The sequence below is a fragment of the Uloborus diversus genome, chromosome 3 (genome assembly GCF_026930045.1).
Source record: "Uloborus diversus isolate 005 chromosome 3, Udiv.v.3.1, whole genome shotgun sequence".
NCBI lineage: Eukaryota > Metazoa > Arthropoda > Arachnida > Araneae > Uloboridae > Uloborus > Uloborus diversus.
In genome coordinates, this window is record NC_072733.1 from 51,853,546 (window position 1) to 51,860,502 (window position 6,957).

The following is a 6,957-nucleotide window of genomic DNA, read 5'->3' on the forward strand; positions in this document are numbered from 1 at the left end:
TTTTTTCAAAAAACTCTTATGGAGTAAGTTACTACAATTCAAAGGCTAAGTAATTACGGCATGAAATATTTTTTATCTTAAAACTTAAAAATGGCTATTTTTTCCGCCCTTGAACCACTGTGCGTCGCACTGTGTACGTCACCGTGAACTGACATTCGTAAGTTGCGGTCACCTGTTGGCGACTTCACTTAAGTCACAGCGAGTCCTATATGAAGGTCACGGACGAAATGCAAACATCGCCATGATTCCGTTGAGAACTTGCCTTGCAGTCACTTTTCACCACTCTAGGACATTGCTGCAACTTCACTCGTAGGTCACAGACGAGTCGAAACATTCGCTGTGACTACGGTGAGCGGTCGCAGAACAGGAGCTAAGTGACCTGGGTTGCAATTTTGTCGCAGGTGTTGTCACTCTGATGTCGCACTGTGTACGTCGCGTCGCCGCAAACTGACATTCGTAAGTTGCGGCCACCTATCGGCGACTTCACTTGTGACGCACACGAAAGTCACAAAGCGTCTTATTTTGGTCACGGTGCTATAAGGGCTATTTTAGATTGTATATCGGGATGGTCACATACGCAATACATTTTAGTCACTGTGTCATTAGGGGTTTATTGTTACGTCGCCGCGAGAGGACAGTGACATGAAGATAAAGTCGCGCAAAAGTCACAAATGGGTCACATATTGTCACTGTTCTGCTGGAAAGTTATTAGAACACTTAAATTTTCGGTTTTGATTAATTGTGTAAATGAGAGAATGATCAATTCACCGTCTTCAATCAGTAAAAAAAAAAATTCCTCAAGGCACATTAAGGTCACAATGTAACTTCTCCGCAACGTTGCATCGTGACCGGTCACAATTCAGTTATTACTGTGACATTGTAATGAAATCACATAAAAAATGTCTCACAATGTGACTTCTGTTTGTCGTCACAATTCAGTCACTTTGTAACTGTGACGTTTGTGACTCGCAGTGGAGTCACTGTGACTTAGCCGTGACACGTTGTGCTATTAAGGAAGATTTTGATATTTATTTAGTGCACAGAAAGAAAGGTTTGCCATTGTATTGAATTTGGTTGGTGTGTGAAGTCTAGTCTCACATTTCTTAATCTATTCTTCAATACATATGACATGGTTTTGTATCCTTAAAGGGTATGAAAATGTAACTAGATTATCTAGTGCATCTGAAGTGTAAATTTTTAGCTTTAATTTTGAAAAAGTTTGTTATGAACTGGTAAATTTTCTATGTACATGCCAATAAACCTGATTTTAATATAACTGTCGTGTTTATTGACTGAAATAATGTTTCATGTTTTACCACCAACAAAAAGTTTGATATTATCTAAATCTCTATGTTACTTTGATTAATACAAAAAAAAAAAAAACATTAGCTTATCATCAAACCAGAAAGAAGATTTAGTGGTTATTTGTTTCTAAAATTACACAATTGCACAATCTTTTATTTAGTCGATAAACAAAGGGTTTTTGACCCAAAGGAGTTAATGTCATCGATAAATTTGTGCTTTTGATGAATTTCGATTTCAAATAGCATTTTCTTCCTGACGCGAAAACGCCGTACATCTCGAGATCGTCCATATTTTCATTTCTTCCATAGCTTAGCATGAGTCATCATTCCTCAGTACCGGGCCCGAAGAAGCAGCAGAGTTACTTTCGCGGCGGCTTCGGTACTAGTTACCCTGGTAGGTGCTGCTGTACAGCATGATTTAGAAAAACTTTACAATGAAAGTCCACTTAAGACCGCAATTTTAAAAGCGTTTTACCCAAAACATGAAAATGTCAACTTACATCCCTTTGCTTCTGACTGCCTCAATTGATAAGAGCTGTGCTTTATTTTAATGTAAATACTATAGGACAGATTGAGGATAGAAGAGTTGCCAAATCGACTAAAATTTTAAGTTCATTTTCGCGCATAGAACCTTTTTACTGTGCACTAAAAAATTCACCAAAAAAATGACAACATTCTTAAAACAAGATTAGAATCGGATTTGGATTTCAATATAAAACTTCTTTGAAACCCATAAAAATAACTCACAAACAGCTGTCTAGTTGACAGTTTTATGACAAACTGAACAGTTTTATGAGTAAATAAAGGATTAGAATATTCTTCCAAAAAGCTTTTCGAATATGGGACATATTTCTTATATTTTTATATTATAAAAAAAGAAAAACAGGTTTCAAACGTATCTGCTGCATAGAAAAACATGCATATTTCATCTTTCTTATGCTTTGCAATATAAAGAAGGAATAAAAAGGTGAAAAGAATGCCTGAGAAAAGTTTTTTTTCTAATATTTCATAAGATACAAAGAAATATTTTCATATGACCACACAACACTTTATGCAACAAAGAATTTCTTCTATGCTTATTCTGAGGTAAGAAAAACATTTTGCGTCAATTTTCTAAAATAAATATGAGTTTCTAAAGATGCATAGAAAGTATTAGAAAAACGAAAACCCGCATTTATAATAAAAGGGAAGTATAATAACAAACATTAGAGGCTTTCTGAAGATTAGAGGCAGTTATTTGACAGGAAGATAAATGCCTCTGAAACTTCTTTCTTCAAAGAAGAAAAATAAGTATTTTTTTTTTTTTGAAATATCTTTATTTAACCTATAATTCTGAAACATTCTTTAATGTAGCGGCTTTAAATTTTTAATTTATTGTATGTCGATTTTTTAAACAAAAATAAATTAGTAAGTCTATCCCGGTTGCATAAATTAGATTAACGTTGTGTTAATTTTCTTGTTTCATGAGCAATTTAGATGTAAGTTACCTCTTTAATTTGTTTCAGTAAATTCTGGACATTCTGCTAAATGAAAAAATCGTAACTTAATTTTAGATTTTAGCCGACATTGTTTCTGTCAAATTTTAGCTAGTAAAGTAAACACACCAGTAGTGGTCAGTGTTTCAGTAGTGGCCACTTCAAGGTTTAAAACGCACTAGTAGTGGCCACAGTGAAGTATATTTTTGAACTGTGGGTCTACAGTATTTAATTATCTCTTTTGAAACTCAATGAGCGTATTAAAGCCCAACTCTTACTTAATCGCCCCAATTTCGAAATATGCCAGAATTTCAATTTGTTCAATTTTTATCCATTTTTCTCAAACCTCAAATTTGATCTAGTATTGGCCACTCCAAAATCTGAAATTTTCAGCAGTGGCCACCTGACAAACTCCCATCCAATAAATTTAATTACTTACTTTAAATTCAAATTACTGATGAATAAAATTGATTCAATATGATAGTTACATTAAGTACCATTTTATTAATCACATTGTTATTGTTGATTTCTTTCTTCAAAGTATATAAGTAATCTCGAAGTGGCCACTACTGAAGCACTGACCACTACTGGTGTGTTTACCGTCGTATACGTTGGTTCATTTTATTAGCATTGTAGTATAACAAATCAATACCTACTGTATCATAATTCTCAGTTTTATTTAACTTATTAAATTAACCACGGCACTGGCTAGGATATAAGTTCTGACATTTGACAGCTAAAACACAGGTTCATCGACCTACAATGTGTCAAGATTTGAAAGAAAATGATGAGACAGAAGTTGGTAAATATTTAAAATAATTATAACTGTTGAGAGACGAAATGCTGCCTCTAAACCAAGCACTAAATTCAGCATTAGAAGATTTAAATAATCGTAGTGTTCATTGATCAAGAAAAGAAAATCTTCATACAACCACTCAGCTGATCGGGTATTATTATGGTGTAGTGCTGGTAACTTGATGCTTGACTTTGGACGAGCTTGTCTATTTTCGGATGGAAAGAAGAGACATCTTAAGATTGGCACAATGCCAAAAAGTGTTACCGCATACAAACCTGCTTTCCTCGTCCCTATTGTAACAAATTTGTTCAACCCTCAGCAAATCGGAAGTCCACTTGCCAGAGCCGGACGACGGGTCCTATTCCAAAAAAAAAAAAAAAAAAACGGGAGCATTTCACCTTGGATTGATATCACAGCTTATCCCTTAAACAATCTCCGTTTGAGCAATATCGATGAGGAGACAGTTTGAGGGAGGAGTTACGACGAAGCGACAATCCGAAACGAAATGATTTCATGAGGTGCCGGATTAGACCTCTATCTGTCCAAGTGCTACCGAATTTGTGAGGTCACGTGCAGATCTAACGTCTCATCTGAAGCAGAATGGATTCAACTAGTATCATGATAATACCTTGCTCCGACAATTTCTCCCAAATGATTGATTTCTTGTGCAACAAAACGGTTAAAATATTTCTATATTCAGAGTACAGCTCAAGTCTCTCTTCTGCATTATTTCTGGCAATGTCCAAAATATTTGAATACAAATTTTCAATTTCTTGACTGCATTTCTACGGCATCGTTTGTACCATCAATGAACCGCAAATTAAGCCTCTTATTTCGAAAAACAACACATCAAATCGCATTATTACAGTAAATTTGTAAAGCAATAATTAGTATCATTAGCATCTCCAGCCTTGGTAGATTTGTTCTTACCACGCAACTTTCAAACCAAAAATATTTTTATTGTGGAAAAGAAATGAATTAATCATTAATATTTTGGAGTTTTTGTTTCTGCCAGCAGTGAATTTCGTTTCTAAAAATATGCAGTGGATAAAAGCATCTTTATGAATGAAACTTCAAGAGTATTTAGTTTTTTAAGAAAAGGATAATTATAATGTGTATATTTGTAATCATAACAAGCAAATATTTTAAATTAAGTTTTTCATTACTTCTTGGCAGATTACTTTTCAAATAAAATATTATCACGAAAGTTCATTTAGTATCATTAAAAAAATTCTCCTGAAAGAACATGAAACAAAAAAAAGGAACCTGCACTGTTAAAAAAAATGTATTCAAAAATGAAACTCTGAATGTATTCATTTTTTTTTTAATACAATTGATTCAAAAATGAGTAAATGTGGCATCAAATACAAACATACGAGAAATACGAGTCATCATATACGAACATACCCAAGTCATCATATAAGAATACAACACATTATCAAACACTAATTCATGAATAAAGATGCATACAATCATTTAATACTGCAGCTAACGTTTCAAGAACATGGTTTAATAAATATTCATGTATAAATAGGAAATATAATAAGCTTGACTTCCAAGAATAAAACTCGCGAGCTTCGAACTCTTTTCTTATTGCGCATGCTACGCGTCGCTCAAGAGCGTGAACAAGTGTCGACAATGTTCATACGCTTTCGGCGCGTTTTTAGTGCTGTCTTGCGGAGCGATCGAAATGGCTGATCTGTTCGTCAAGAAAAAACTAGAAGATTGGAAATTGGAAGAGTTTTCATCGAACTTTGAAAGTAAGTTTTACTTTTATTATCATAGTAAGGATAATAAATGAAGGGTTGTATCTAAATTACCCAAAAATTACTTGCCTAAATTGCTCGATAGCACATTCAACATCCGACTGTGCTCGGAACATATTTTTAAACATTATATTTTATGTGGATATATATGTTTTCAAACTGTGAAAGAAAGTTCATAACGAGCTTCGTAACCTTTATTATCGTAGTAAGGATAATAATTGAAGGGTTGTATCTAAATTACCCAAAAATTACTTGCCTAAATTGCTCGATAGAACATTCAACATCCGACTGTTCTCGGAACATTTTTTAAACGTTATATTTTATGTGGATATGTTTTCAAACTGTGAAAGGAAAGTTCATAACGAGTTTCGTAAATTTTATTATTTATATTTTACTCTTCAAATTTGAAAAAAAAAAAAAGCGAAAGCAACATCTTGCACAAACAGCTATGGAAGAAATTAGGTTCTCATAAAGCATAAATCGTTGCATGAATACATTTTTGGAACACTTGTGTGTTTCACTGCAAAAATATTTTTTCTTTCGAAATACCACTAATATAAAAACCTTTTTGCCGAAAAGTAACAAGAAATACAGATTTGAATTCAACATATTTCAGTGAACATATTAATCATTTATCGTTACATAACTATTGATAAGATTTCCAAATCTTTAGTATGATTCACTCGGCCATGCACAGGCTTGCTAGATTTTAGTAATGTTCAATCGGGTCGAGGGAATGCCCCCCCCCCCCACCCGCAATCCTAAGCTTTGCTCCCTCGCGTAAATAAATAAAACGCGTATCTGCTTGTCAAATTTTGCTGAAATTAGTGGTGATGAAATTTAAAATTTAATTCTTAATTTTTATTCAAAACATTCTGTGTAACAAGAATACAAAATGTATCAAAATGGAAAACAAACTCTAAAAAAATATTAAACTAAACAATTTAAATATCAAATAACCCTCTTAAAAAATATTTAAAAGTTCAGTTTAAATACAAAACGAAGGAATTAGGGGCAAAAATAACTACAACTATAACAGCAGTAGGATATTTATTCATTCCACTTGATAATAAGTTCTCCATAACGAGACTATATTTGCTTACAATATGAAAAATTAATACCGTAATGTTAAATTGACAAGCAAACAATTAAGTTACTCCTATAAATTAATACATAGTTAACAATTAAAAACATTATATACTCAATTATTATGGATAGGAATTGCATTTACATGTAAGAGCTGAGAGAGAGAGAGAGAGAAAATGCTTTTCTCTAACAGTTTTAAAGTAAACTTCACATTTTTACAATAATTTTTGATTATTAATCATGCATTGTATCATTAACAAATACATCATGAGTTACTTGTATAAATTATGAAATGCATGGTGAACAATAATAAACAATATAGAAGGATTACTTAGGGATAATGTTAGTATTTACATGTAAGACCATGGTGCTTCCCGCCATTGAGAAGCTTCATACTCTTTGTGAAAATAGAACTTCGTTTTTAAAGAAAATTTTACATTTTTACAGAAACTTGAGAGACATCAATGCTGCATTGTGCAATTTACAAATAAACTGTTAAATACTTCTAAAAAATTGATAAATGCATGGTG